The following is a 14419-nucleotide window of genomic DNA, read 5'->3' on the forward strand; positions in this document are numbered from 1 at the left end:
GGGGCGGAGGCCCCTGGACACCACTCCGGTTGGCACCGGTCTGAGGGCCGGTTTTGACCGGGCCGGCCGGTGGCATGGCCGGTTCGACCGGGTTCTGGTCCGGCCAGGCCGGTCATGGGGCCGGTTGGACCGGCCTGGTGACCGGGTGGGCGGCTGGGAGGTACTCCGCCATCATGCGGCAGGACACTGTTGCCGCTGGCCCAGAAGGCAGACGCGGCGGATGGGGACGCCGTGCAGACGTACTGGTCGGCGGGGTAACGTGTAGACGGCCGCCGCACGCCCGCACGTGCGCGGGTGAGCATGGTCTCAGGGGGCGCAGCTACGGGCCGCGAGGCGGGCGACGAGCCGGCCGATGAAGAGGCGGCCCAAGGAGACACCGCGGGCGACGGGGGCGCCGGAGGCGCCTCGGGCGTCGCGGGGACACTGGGGCGCCGGGGGCGACGGGGGCGCTGGGGGCGCTGCGGGCGATGGGGGCGCCGGGGGCGCCACGGGCGACGGAGACGCCGAGGGACCAGGTGGGGCCGGCGCAGAGGGGGCCGCCGCGGTCAGTCGTCGGCGTGCGGCCACAAGAGGGCCAGCAGGCGCCAGGGGCATCGGAGGAGGTGTCGCCAAAAGTCCCTGCTGAAACGGAAAAACCAACTCGTCAAAGTACACGTGCCGGGAGGTGAGGACACGATGGGAGACTGGGTCGTAACAGCGGTAGCCCTTGGTGTTGGCGGGATAGCCGAGAAACACACAAGGGAGAGAGCGCGGCGCAAGCTTATGCGCGGCGGTGGCAGCAGTGTTAGGATAACACCGGAAGCCGAAGATGCGAAGGTCATCATAGGCGGGCGGAGCACCGTAGAGTAGGTGATGCGGCGTGTATGACCAACGCACACGACACGGGCGGATGTTGACGAGGAGAGTCGTCGTGGCTAGAGCATCTGGCCAGAATCGTGGGGGCGTGTATGCATGGAACAGAAGGGTGCGGACGCAGTCGTTGAGGGTACAAAGCATCCGTTCGGCACGACCATTCTGTGGAGAGGTGTATGGACACGTGAGGCGGAAGACAGCGCCATGGGCGGCGAGAAGTGAGCGAATGGTGATGTTGTCGAACTCTTTGCCGTTGTCGGTTTGTAAGGTGTGGATGGGGCGACCGAACTGAGTGGAAACGAAGGCGAAGAAGGCAGTGAGGGTGGCGGCAACATCGGATTTACGACGAAGGGGAAAAGTCCATTCAAAATGCGAGTAATCATCAAGAATCACTGGATAATAATTATAACCAGAATTACTCGGAACAGGCCAGGTCCAAACATCACTATGAATGAGTTGAAACGGAAAAGACGCGACTGTGGAGGAGGAACTAAACGGGAGGCGAACATGTTTGCCTAGACGACATGCTTCACAAGAGTGGGCATCCGTTTTATTACAAGTAAAGGAGAAGCCTTGCATTATTTGACGCGGAGTGGCGGAGCTAGGATGGCCGAGGCGGGCGTGCCAGAGATCGACACCGGCGGAGAGGGCGAGTGGGCTGCCAGCGGTGGTGGAGGCCGAACCAACAGGGTACAGATCGCCGGGGCTATCACATCGGTGGAGGAGCATCCGAGTACGACCATCCTTGACAGAAAAAACAAAGGCGTCAAATTCCACAGTCACAGGATTATCACGACAGAAAGACTTAACGGAAACAAGATTTTTAATCAAGTCAGGAGAAACAAGAACATTATTTAGAGAGAGAGGAGTGGAAGTGGAAGGAAAAGAGACGGAACCGGTGTGAGTAATGGGAAGAACATGACCATTGCCAACGATGATGCGCGAGGAACTGGAAGCGGGTGTAGAAAACGAGAGGTCACCGGGGTGCGCAGCCATATGCGCGGAGGCGCCGGTGTCCATGAACCACTCGCCACCGCCACCATACATCCCAGCGGAGGGGACGCTCTGGAGGGCGGTCAGGAGCGCGGGGTCCCACGAGGCCGAGCTCGAGGGGGCGGCATAGGCCGGGGCGGGCTGGGGCGCCGCGTATAAGGCCTGGTGGGTGGCCGGACTCGGCCCCATGATGCCCGAGTAGGGGGCGCGCGGCACGGGCATGGAGTAGGCATGAACGACCCCGGTCCACGGATTGTGACCGGCGGTCCATGGCGGAGGGGCGGTGTGCTGAGGTGGATGCGGCGCGGGGGCGGTGGCGTTGGCGCCACCATTGCCACCGCCGTTGCCACCACCGCCACCGCGATGACGTCCGCGGCGACCACCGCCAGAAGTAGCCGCCTGCCCGGTCCAGGGGCCGGTCTCACTGGCCTGGACGCCGGCTGGACTGGTGTTGCGGTCAGAAACCCACCGGCGAGCAGTGACGGGCAACACGGTAGAGCCGGGAGGCTCCCAGGGCTGCGGCTGGCCCTGGTCCCTCCGAGCGACGGCCCGTAAAGACTCCGGCACGCACGTCCGATGCTGGTGCAAGGGCGTGCCACCTGACCTATACCTGGTCAGGAAGGTGTTGGATGTGCCTCGCTTAGTTTCCTGCATGGCATACACGTAAACATTAAATACGAGCCTCGATCGGCTCTCAGGTTGTCCTGTGAATCGGCTCAAGGAGCCGATCCACCCATGATCCGTACGAGGTGTACGATCAGATGGTGGTCCTGCTTGATCAAAATAAAGCTAAAACGACCTACTACGACCTGTGGCAGTCAAGTTGCGCCACAGGTGCTTCGTCTAATCCTGGAGCACTAAACTCCGTCGGAAGGATGAACACCATGTTTGTGCCAGCCGATGTTTCATCATCGGCTTTCTTTTGTCTGGGACGCCACTCTTTCCTTTGTGGCCGACCTTCCTCGTCCAGGGTTCGCTGAATTTTCGCGGCTAGATCCGACCGCGCCTTCCTCAACGTGTGTAGGTATACCCTTTCGGCTTCCTCCAAACCACGCAGTCGCTGAACCCTACGCTTTTGGGAACGGCTGAGTCCATCAGGGCACCACCTTGGCCGGTGGTACTTATCTTCTTCTTCATCATCGTCTTCTAATTCCTCGAGATCTTCCACCCGAGAGGACTCAGCGTGCTTGTTCGGAGGCGGGAGAGGCCCTAGACGTTTGAACACGGACACGTTAGCTGCATCCTTCTTCTTCTGCCTACATTCTGGGCAGTTGCCGATTGTAGGCAATCGGCTCATTCCTGAATCCCAGCAGTGTCTGAAGAAGGGACAGTCCCAGTGCCTATCCACGTCGTCTTGCTCTCTCGACTTTTCCTTGGTGTGGCGCTCATATCTCTCCTCGTCGCGATCATGCCGACGATGTCTCCTCAGCTGACGATCCCTTTCGTCCTCGCTGTTACCCCGCCGGCGTTGGTCATATTGACTCACATACTTGTTGAGGAGGTGATCAGAGAGAGGTCGCTGATATCTCACGTTCCTCACTTCTCCCTCTGTGATGTAGCGCTTGCCATCGTGACGGAGCCGATCACGTGGAACGGCTTCCTCTGTGTCCTTGCTATGAGAGCAGCTGCCCTCGTCTTCGTCCTTACCAGAGTGGTGCCCAGGTCCTACCATGTTGATGTTGCACGAGAATCCTGGCTGGCACCCTCCATGGTAAGTGCACTCCACCATGTTAACGGCGGGGAAGGGGTGTGTGTCAACCTTCATGGCGTACTGGCTGAAAATTAGACGCCCTTGTTCTATCGCCATTTGGACCTGCTGGCGCCACACCCTGCAGTCGTTGGTGGCGTGGGTGAACGTGTTATGCCACTTGCAGTATGGCTTTCCGTTCAGCTCCTGCGCCGTGGGGATCTTGTGGCCTTCGGGTACCTTTAGCTGTTTCTCCTTAAGTAAGAGGTCGAAAATTTGCTCAGCCTTGGTGACATCGAAGTCAAACCCTCTTGGAGGACCTTGTGGCTTAACCCACTTACAGGACACGGGGCTTGCCCCCTGAGTCCATTCAGCCACTGCTACCTCCTGATCTCCCGCAGAGCCTTCATCTTCATCTGCCTCAACCAGGACCACCGCACGTTTGAATTTATCCTGGTAAACGTCTGGGTGGCGCTGCTCATATGATGACAGCTTCTGCACCATGTGCGCCAGTGAAGGGTACTCTGCTTGGGAGGCCACATCCTTGATCGGTGATGTGAGACCCACCACCGCCAACTCGACTGCTTCTTTTTCAGTCACACGAGCCGAATAGCATCGGTTCCTAACGTTTCTGAAGCGCTGGATGTATTCTGACACTGTTTCTCCGCGCTTCTGTCGTACTTGTGCTAGATCGGCAATGCCAGCCTCGGAAGCCTCTGAGTGGTACTGCATGTGGAACTGCTCCTCCAACTGCTTCCAAGTCCGGATTGAGTCTGGTGGCAGCGATGCGTACCACCCGAAAGCCGATCCTGTGAGGGACTGTGCGAAGAACCTCACACGCAGCTCATCTGATGCTGAGATCGTGCCCAGCTGTGCCAAATATCGGCTCACATGCTCGATTGAGCTGGAACCATCTGATCCACTAAATTTGGAGAATTCAGGGAGCCGATATTTGGGTGGTAGTGGGATCAACTCGTAATCGGTGGGGTACGGCTTGGAATAGCCGATTGCCCTCCTTTTCGGCACCATGCCGAACTGGTCTCTCAAGATTGTACTGATCTGATCCGCGGTGCTAGCTGCAGGAGTCGAACTCTGAAGATTTGCCGGAGTGGCATACTTAGCCAGCCATGCTTGCTTCTCAAGCTCTGAGCCAACTGCAGGAGTTGGGCTCTGGAGGTTTATCGGGGTGGCATACTTAGCTAGCCACGTCTGCTTCTCAAGATCTGTTCCCAAAGTTCCTCCTGCTGTTCCAGAAGTCCCTGCTATTGCAGTCTGGTTTGTGAGTGCCCAGTTACTGCAGTCTGGCACGTATATGCACGTGTATCCGTGAGGGATCTCCTTAGGCGCCTCATGCAAGAACTGGTAGTCACTAGGGTCGCCACCGATCTTGTAGACGACGTATGCCGGTGAATTTGGCACTTCTGGTGCTGCCAACGCGAATGGCAGCGGTGGACGGGACTGGAGTGGCATCTCTCCTTGGTGAGTCCCTAGAGCTGGTCCTGACGGAGAGTGCTGATGCTTCATGATTTCCTGGATCACGCGAAGAGCGACACGCTCCAAAGTGTTCACCAGGCTCTCAGAATGGCGGTGTAGCGAATGAGCTACCATGAAGTTAATCTCCTGATGCAGCGACCTGGTGCGTTCTTCTGACGGGGCGGACAGGTCCACTCCATCGAGCGCGCCTTCAGGTGAGAACCCTTTCCACCTGATGCCATGTGAGCGGGTTCTGTGAAAAGAGCCGATGAGGTCGGCTTCGAGGATAGCTTTGACCTCGTCATACTTCTTCTTGAGCTCCTCGGTCAGATCCTCGTACGTGACTGGAGTGCCTTCCGCCATCTCAGATGTAGATGGTGATGCAGTTGATGTCGAAGACTGTCCCACTGGGCGTGCCAGAATGTGTTGCGGTCAGAAACCCACCGGCGAGCAGCGACGGGCAACACGGTAGAGCCGGGAGGCTCCCAGGGCTGCGGCTGGCCCTGGTCCCTCCGAGCGACGGCCCGCAAAGACTCTGGCACGCACGTCCGATGCTGGTGCAAGGGCGTGCCACCTGACCTATACCTGGTCAGGAAGGTGTTGGATGTGCCTCGCTTAGTTTCCTGCATGGCATACATGTAAACATTAAATACAAGCCTCGATCGGCTCTCAGGTTGTCCTGTGAATCGGCTCAAGGAGCCGATCCACCCATGATCCGTACGAGGTGTACGATCAGATGGTGGTCCTGCTTGATCAAAATAAAGCTAAAACGACCTACTACGATTTAGGGTTTTCACCACATAATCGGAACATCCTACTCGTGATTGAGCCTGGCGGCCACGCACGGTGATCGTAAACCGACCCTAGACAAGGCCTAAAAACCAACACGAAGTTGATCCCCGGAACATCCTGTCTAGGGCTAGCAAACTACACCCTACGCGCCACTGGATCCTTCAACCCGTTTGTAAGGCCTAACTATGCAGATATTAAACTAATCCTTGAAGAACAAGGAGCAATCATAATGGATCGGATCTACTAAATAATGATCAAGCGGGGTGCCACCCTTACATCCAAGATAGGTGTAAGGGCGGCTAGACGTCTAAGGGTCGCACGACGATAGCATATGATACGATGAACAATGCTAACCCTAAAACATCTATGATAACTACGTTGCTCGCCATCAACAAGGCTTCAGCACGAGCAACGCATGAATAGCGAATAAACGTGTATGATACGTCTCCGACGTATCGATAATTTCTTATGTTCTATGCCATATTATTGATGATACCTACATGTTTTATGCACACTTTATGTCATATTCGTGCATTTTCTGGAACTAACCTATTAACAAGATGCCGAAGTGCCAGTTGCTGTTTTCTGCTGTTTTTGGTTTCAGAAATCCTAGTAACGAAATATTCTCGGAATTGGACGAAACAAAGACCCAGGGTCCTATTTTGCCATGAACCTTCCAGAAGACCGAAGAGCATACGAAGTGGGGCCACGAGGTGGCCAAACCACAAGGCGGTGCGGCCAAGGAGGGGCCCGCGCCGCCCTGTGGTGTGGGCCCCTCGTCAGCCCTCCGACTCTGCCCTTCCGCCTACTTAAAGCCTCCGTCGCGAAACCCCTGATGCGAAAAACCACGATACGGAAAACCTTCCAGAGACGCCGCCGCCGCCAATCCCATCTCGGGGGATTCTGGAGATCTCCTCCGGCACCCTGCCGGAGAGGGGATTCATCTCCCGGAGGACTCTACACCGCCATGGTCGCCTCCGGAGTGATGAGTGAGTAGTTCACCCCTGGACTATGGGTCCATAGCAGTAGCTAGATGGTTGTCTTCTCCTCATTGTGCTTCATTGTTGGATCTTGTGAGCTGCCTAACATGATCAAGATCATCTATCTGTAATACTCTATGTTGTGTTTGTCGGGATCCGATGGATAGAGAATACCATGTTATGTTAATTATCAAGTTATTACATATGTGTTGTTTATGATCTTGCATGCTCTCCGTTATTAGTAGAGGCTCTGACCAAGTTTTTGCTCTTAACTCCAAGAGGGAGTATTTATGCTCGATAGTGGGTTCATGCCTGCATTGACACAGGACGATGTGAGAAAGTTCTAAGGTTGTGCTGTGCTGTTGCCACTAGGGATAAAACATTGGCGCTATGTCCGAGGATGTATTGTTGATTACATTACGCACCATACTTAATGCAATTGTCTGTTGCTTTGCAACTTAATACTGGAGGGGGTTCGGACGATAACCCGAAGGTGGACTTTTTAGGCATAGATGCAGTTGGATGGCGGTCTATGTACTTTGTCGTAATGCCCAATTAAATCTCACTGTACTTATCATGACATGTATGTGCATTGTTATGCCCTCTCTATTTGTCAATTGCCCGACTGTAATTTGTTCACCCAACATGCTTTTATCTTATGGGAGAGACACCTCTAGTGAACTGTGGACCCCGGTCCATTCTTTAATACTGAACTACAAATCTGCTGCAATACTTGTTTTACTGTTTTCTCTGCAAACAATCATCTTCCACACAATACGGTTAATCCTTTGTTACAACAAGCCGGTGAGATTGACAACCTCACTGTTTCGTTGGGGCAAAGTACTTTGGTTGTGTTGTGCAGGTTCCACGTTGGCGCCGGAATCCCTGGTGTTGCGCCGCACTACATCCCGCCACCATCAACCTTCAACGTGCTTCTTGGCTCCTCCTGGTTCGATAAACCTTGGTTTCTTTCTGAGGGAAAACTTGCTGCTGTGCGCATCATACCTTCCTCTTGGGGTTCCCCAACGAACGTGTGAAATACACGCCATCAAGCTCTTTTTCTGGCGCCGTTGCCGGGGAGATCAAGACAAGCTGCAAGGGGAGTCTCCACTTCTCAATCTCTTTACTTTGTTTTTGTCTTGCTTTATTTTATTTACTACTTTGTTTGCTGCACTTATATCAAAACACAAAAAAAAATTAGTTGCTAGCTTTACTTTATTTACTGTCTTGTTTGCTATATCAAAAACACAAAAAAATTAGTTTACTTGCATTTACTTTACTTGATTCATCATGTTTCCTTTTAATTTTACCACAAAAAACATACCGGTAGGACAAGGGTCTATAATTTGGAGGAACAATATAGAAGAATTTTTCACCCATGTTAGTACCGTTGAAGATTTTGAAGATAGACACTTGGTAGAACTTGCTCCTACTTATGAAATTGCTGCTGCTGCTCTAGTTCGCATGTTGGAAACTAAATTTGTTAATCTCAATCCTATAATCCAACACATGTTTCTTACACTTGGTGATTTGGAAGAGGGGGAAAAGAAGGATTTTGTTTTAGAAACCCTTCTTAGAGAATTTGGTGGTCTAGCAAGAGAGGCTAGAAAGGTCTTCGCTAAATTTAATATGCTTGGTTCTCATACTAATTTTGTTGGTCTCCTTGAAAAAATGGACATGGATAGGATAAGGTACACTAATAATGCTAATGATGGTGGGGAGATCAAAGCACCAATACCATGTAAACTCCTAGCTATGAATGATGCACTAGAAAATAACTATGCTTGGCTTGTTCCTGAAAATTTGTTTGATGAGAGTAGCAAGCCCAAGACTAATGAAAAGGGAGACGCTGAAACTTATGTATCTAATATACTATGCATGGTTGAGAAAACTCCAAACCCCGCTGTAGATGCACCACCCTTTGATAACACTTGAGTTACACTTTCTGCGCCTAGCTGAAAGGCGTTAAAGAAAAGCGCTTATGGGAGACAACCCATGTTTTTACTACAGTATTTTTGTTTTATATTTGAGTCTTGGAAGTTGTTTACTACTGTAGCAACCTCTCCTTATCTTAGTTTTATGTTTTGTTGTGCCAAGTAAAGTCTTTGATAGTAAAGTAAGTACTAGATTTGGATTACTGCGCAGTTCCAGATTTCTTTGCTGTCACGAATCTGGGTCTACCTCCCTGTAGGTAGCTCAGAAAATTAAGCCAATTTACCTGCATGATCCTCAGATATGTACGCAACTTTCATTCAATTTGAGCATTTTCATTTGAGCAAGTCTGGTGGCCTAATAAAATCCATCTTTATGGACTGTTCTGTTTTGACAGATTCTGCCTTTTTATTTCGCATTGCCTCTTTTGCTATGTTGGATGAATTTCTTTGATCCATTAATGTCCAGTAGCTTTATGCAATGTCCAGAAGTGTTAAGAATGATTGTGTCACCTCTGAACATGTGAATTTTTATTATGCACTAACCCTCTAATGAGTTGTTTCGAGTTTGGTGTGGAGGAAGTTTTCAAGGATCAAGAGAGGAGTATGATGCAATATGATCAAGGAGAGTGAAAGCTCTAAGCTTGGGGATGCCCCGGTGGTTCACCCCTGCATATTCTAAGAAGACTCAAGCATCTAAGCTTGGGGATGCCCAAGGCATCCCCTTCTTCATCGACAACATTATCAGGTTCCTCCCCTGAAACTATATTTTTATTCCGTCACATCTTATGCACTTTGCTTGGAGCGTCGGTTTGTTTTTGTTTTTTGTTTTGTTTGAATAAAATGGATCCTAGCATTCACTTTATGGGAGAGAGACATGCTCCGCTGTAGCATATGGACAAGTATGTCCTTAGGCTCTACTCATAGTATTCATGGCAAAGTTTCTTCTTCGTTAAATTGTTATATGGTTGGAATTGGAAAATGCTACATGTAGTAATTCTAAAATGTCTTGGATAATTTGATACTTGGCAATTGTTGTGCTCATGTTTAAGCTCTTGCATCATATACTTTGCACCCATTAATGAAGAAATACTTAGAGCTTGCTAATTTGGTTTGCATATTTGGTTTCTCTAGAGTCTAGATAACATCTAGTATTGAGTTTTGAACAACAAGGAAGACGGTGTAGAGTCTTATAATGTTTACATTATGTCTTTTATGTGATTTTTGCTGCACCGTTCATCCTTGTGTTTGTTTCAAATAAACCTTGCTAGCCTAAACCTTGTATCGAGAGGGAATACTTCTCATGCATCCAAAATACTTGAGCCAACCACTATGCCATTTGTGTCCACCATACCTACCTACTACATGGTATTTATCCGCCATTCCAAAGTAAATTGCTTGAGTGCTACCTTTAAAATTCCATCATTCACCTTTGCAATATATAGCTCATGGGACAAATAGCTTAAAAACTACTGTGGTATTGAATATGTACTTATGCACTTTATCTCTTATTAAGTTGCTTGTTGTGCGATAACCATGCTTCTGGGGATGCCATCAACTATTCTTTGTTGAATATCATGTGAGTTGCTATGCATGTCCGTCTTGTCTGAAGTAAGAGAGATCTACCACCTTAATGGTTGGAGCATGCATATTGTTAGAGAAGAACATTGGGCCGCTAACTAAAGCCATGATTCATGGTGGAAGTTTCAGTTTTGGACATATATCCTCAATCTCATATGAGAATAATAATTGTTGCCACATGCTTATGCATTAAAGAGGAGTCCATTATCTGTTGTCCATGTTGTCCCGGTATGGATGTCTAAGTTGAGAATAATCAAAAGCGAGAAATCCAAAATGCGAGCTTTCTCCTTAGACCTTTGTACAGGCGGCATGGAGGTACCCCATTGTGACACTTGGTTAAAACATGTGCATTGCAAAGATCCGGTAGTCCAAGCCAATTAGGACAAGGTGCGGGCACTATTAGTATACTATGCATGAGGCTTGCAACTTGTAAGATATAATTTACATAACTCATATGCTTTATTACTACCGTTGACAAAATTGTTTCATGTTTTCAAAATAAAAGCTCTAGCACAAATATAGCAATCGATGCTTTCCTCTTTGAAGGACCATTCTCTTTACCTTTATGTTGAGTCAGTTCACCTATTTCTCTCCACCTCAAGAAGCAAACACTTGTGTGAACTGTGCATTGATTCCTACATATTTGCATATTGTACTTGTTATATTACTCTATGTTGACAATTATCCATGAGATATACATGTTACAAGTTGAAAGCAACCGCTGAAACTTAATCTTCCTTTGTGTTGCTTCAATACCTTTACTTTGATTTATTGCTTTATGAGTTAACTCTTATGCAAGACTTATTGATGCCTGTCTTGAAGTACTATTCATGAAAAGTCTTTGCTTTATGATTCAGTTGTTTACTCATGTCATTACCATTGTTTTGATCGCTGCATTCACTACATATGTTTACAAATAGTATGATCAAGGTTATGATGGCATGTCACTTCAGAAATTATCTTTGTTATCGTTTTACCTGCTCGGGACGAGCAGAACTAAGCTTGGGGATGCTTGATACGTCTCCGACGTATCGATAATTTCTTATGTTCTATGCCATATTATTGATGATACCTACATGTTTTATGCACACTTTATGTCATATTCGTGCATTTTCTGGAACTAACCTATTAACAAGATGCCGAAGTGCCAGTTGCTGTTTTCTGCTGTTTTTGGTTTCAGAAATCCTAGTAACGAAATATTCTCGGAATTGGACGAAACAAAGACCCAGGGTCCTATTTTGCCACGAACCTTCCAGAAGACCGAAGAGCATACGAAGTGGGGCCACGAGGTGGCCAAACCACAAGGCGGCGCGGCCAAGGAGGGGCCCGCGCCGCCCTGTGGTGTGGGCCCCTCGTCAGCCCTCCGACTCTGCCCTTCCGCCTACTTAAAGCCTCCGTCGTGAAACCCCTGATGCGAAAAACCACGATACGGAAAACCTTCCAGAGACGCCGCCGCCGCCAATCCCATCTCGGGGGATTCTGGAGATCTCCTCCGGCACCCTGCCGGAGAGGGGATTCATCTCCCGGAGGACTCTACACCGCCATGGTCGCCTCCGGAGTGATGAGTGAGTAGTTCACCCCTGGACTATGGGTCCATAGCAGTAGCTAGATGGTTGTCTTCTCCTCATTGTGCTTCATTGTTGGATCTTGTGAGCTCCCTAACATGATCAAGATCATCTATCTGTAATACTCTATGTTGTGTTTGTCGGGATCCGATGGATAGAGAATACCATGTTATGTTAATTATCAAGTTATTACATATGTGTTGTTTATGATCTTGCATGCTCTCCGTTATTAGTAGAGGCTCTGGCCAAGTTTTTGCTCTTAACTCCAAGAGGGAGTATTTATGCTCGATAGTGGGTTCATGCCTGCATTGACACAGGACGATGTGAGAAAGTTCTAAGGTTGTCTTTGTCTTTGTTGCCACTAGGGATAAAACATTGGCGCTATGTCCGAGGATGTAGTTGTTGATTACATTACGCACCATACTTAATGCAATTGTCTGTTGCTTTGCAACTTAATACTGGAGGGGGTTCGGACGATAACCCGAAGGTGGACTTTTTAGGCATAGATGCAGTTGGATGGCGGTCTATGTACTTTGTCGTAATGCCCAATTAAATCTCACTGTACTTATCATGACATGTATGTGCATTGTTATGCCCTCTCTATTTGTCAATTGCCCGACTGTAATTTGTTCACCCAACATGCTTTTATCTTATGGGAGAGACACCTCTAGTGAACTGTGGACCCCGGTCCATTCTTTAATACTGAAATACAAATCTGCTGCAATACTTGTTTTACTGTTTTCTCTGCAAACAATCATCTTCCACACAATATGGTTAATCCTTTGTTACAGCAAGCCGGTGAGATTGACAACCTCACTGTTTCGTTGGGGCAAAGTACTTTGGTTGTGCTGTGCAGGTTCCACGTTGGCGCCGGAATCCCTGGTGTTGCGCCGCACTACATCCCGCCGCCATCAACCTTCAATGTGCTTCTTGGCTCCTCCTGGTTCGATAAACCTTGGTTTCTTTCTGAGGGAAAACTTGCTGTTGTGCGCATCATACCTTCCTCTTGGGGTTCCCCAACGAACGTGTGAAATACACGCCATCAGTGTACTGCCTAGATCGCAAGATGCGATCTAGGCAGCATGATGCTTACCCGGAAGAAACCCTCGAGACAAGGGAGTTGGCGATGCGCCTAGATTGGTTTGTGGTGAACGTGATTGTTGTTTATTTCATAAACCCTAGATACATATTTATAGTCCGTAGACTTTCTATCGTGGGAATAATCCGAACCGTGCACGAGCCAAACTCTATCTAACCGACACGTATCCTACTATGTTACAGATACACGGGCAAACTAGCTCAAATTTTGTATACCAGGCCGATTCATGTATTTCTTCCATATATATTCTTCAAACCCATCTGTAATCGCGGCCCACCTCTGATCCGGTCAAATTCTGGTGATAACAACTGGTCCACGACCCAGTCTGGCCAGCCTGGTGACCGGACTGGGCGGTCCAGGGGCCGGTCTGACCGGCCTGGTGATCGGCTGCGGGGAAACCCGGCGGCGGACCCGTGGGGCGAGGCGCGGGGGCGCGAGGCGCGGGATTCTGGGCACCGCGGGAGAAGCCGGCAACGAAGGCGGTATGGTCCGCCCGAGCCCGGAGATGCTTGAGGCGGCGCTCCTCGAGGCACAGGTAGGCCACGACCTGCTCGAAGGTGGGCATGGTGAGGAGCGTGAGGTTGGAGGCGGCGTTGCTGAGATCCTCGCCGAGACCCACCGACAGGGTGGAGAGCATGATCTTGTCATCGATCGGGAACTCCAAGTCACGGAGCTCGTCAAAGAGGCTCTTCAGCTTGAGGACGTACTCGTCGAGAGACTGGTCGTTCTGGTGGGTGCCGAAGAACTCCTGCTGGAGGAAGGTGACCCGCTGGGTTTTGTTGTCGGTGAAGAGGACGGTGATCTTAGCCTAGACCGTGTGTGCGGAGTCGTCGTCGCGGACAACGGTGCGGAAGATGTCGTTGGAGACGGTCTGGTAGAACCAGCGGATGATGGTGGCGTCGATCACGAGCCACTCGGGGTCGTGCGGCATGGCGAGGAGGTCGATGGTGTCGTCGACGCGATCGAGGAGATCATACTCGCGAAAGAGCAGCCCGAAGTACGTCTTCCACGGGAAGAAGTTGGCAGCGGTGGTGGAGAGCGTCACCGGCACGCGCTCGGCGATGGGGATGTCGCGGATGATGGCGACGGAGGGTCCGGGGGTTGCTGCTACCGGAGCAGGAGGAGTTGAAGGGGTCGGAGCCGGAGGAGGAGAAACCGGCCATGGCGGAAGCGGTGGTGGTGGTGGGAGGCGGAAGCGGTGGTGGTGGTGGGAGGGAGGCCGGCGGCGCCCGGGGTGGGGAGGGCGGCTGCTAGGGCTAGGGTTGGGGTGGAGGGCGGCGGCGCCCGGGGTGGGGAGGGCGGCGGCTAGGGCTAGGGGTGGGGTGGAGCCGGCGGCGCCCAAGGAGGGGCGGTGGCTAGGGCTAGGGAGGGGAGGGGCCGGCGGCGCCCAAGGGGAAGGGCGGCAGCTAGGTCAGGGTCGGAGGGCCTCTAATACCATGTAGAGAAGTATTGGAGATTACACAACA

The sequence above is a fragment of the Lolium perenne genome, unplaced genomic scaffold (assembly GCF_019359855.2).
Source record: "Lolium perenne isolate Kyuss_39 unplaced genomic scaffold, Kyuss_2.0 unplaced42, whole genome shotgun sequence".
Lineage (NCBI taxonomy): Eukaryota > Viridiplantae > Streptophyta > Magnoliopsida > Poales > Poaceae > Lolium > Lolium perenne.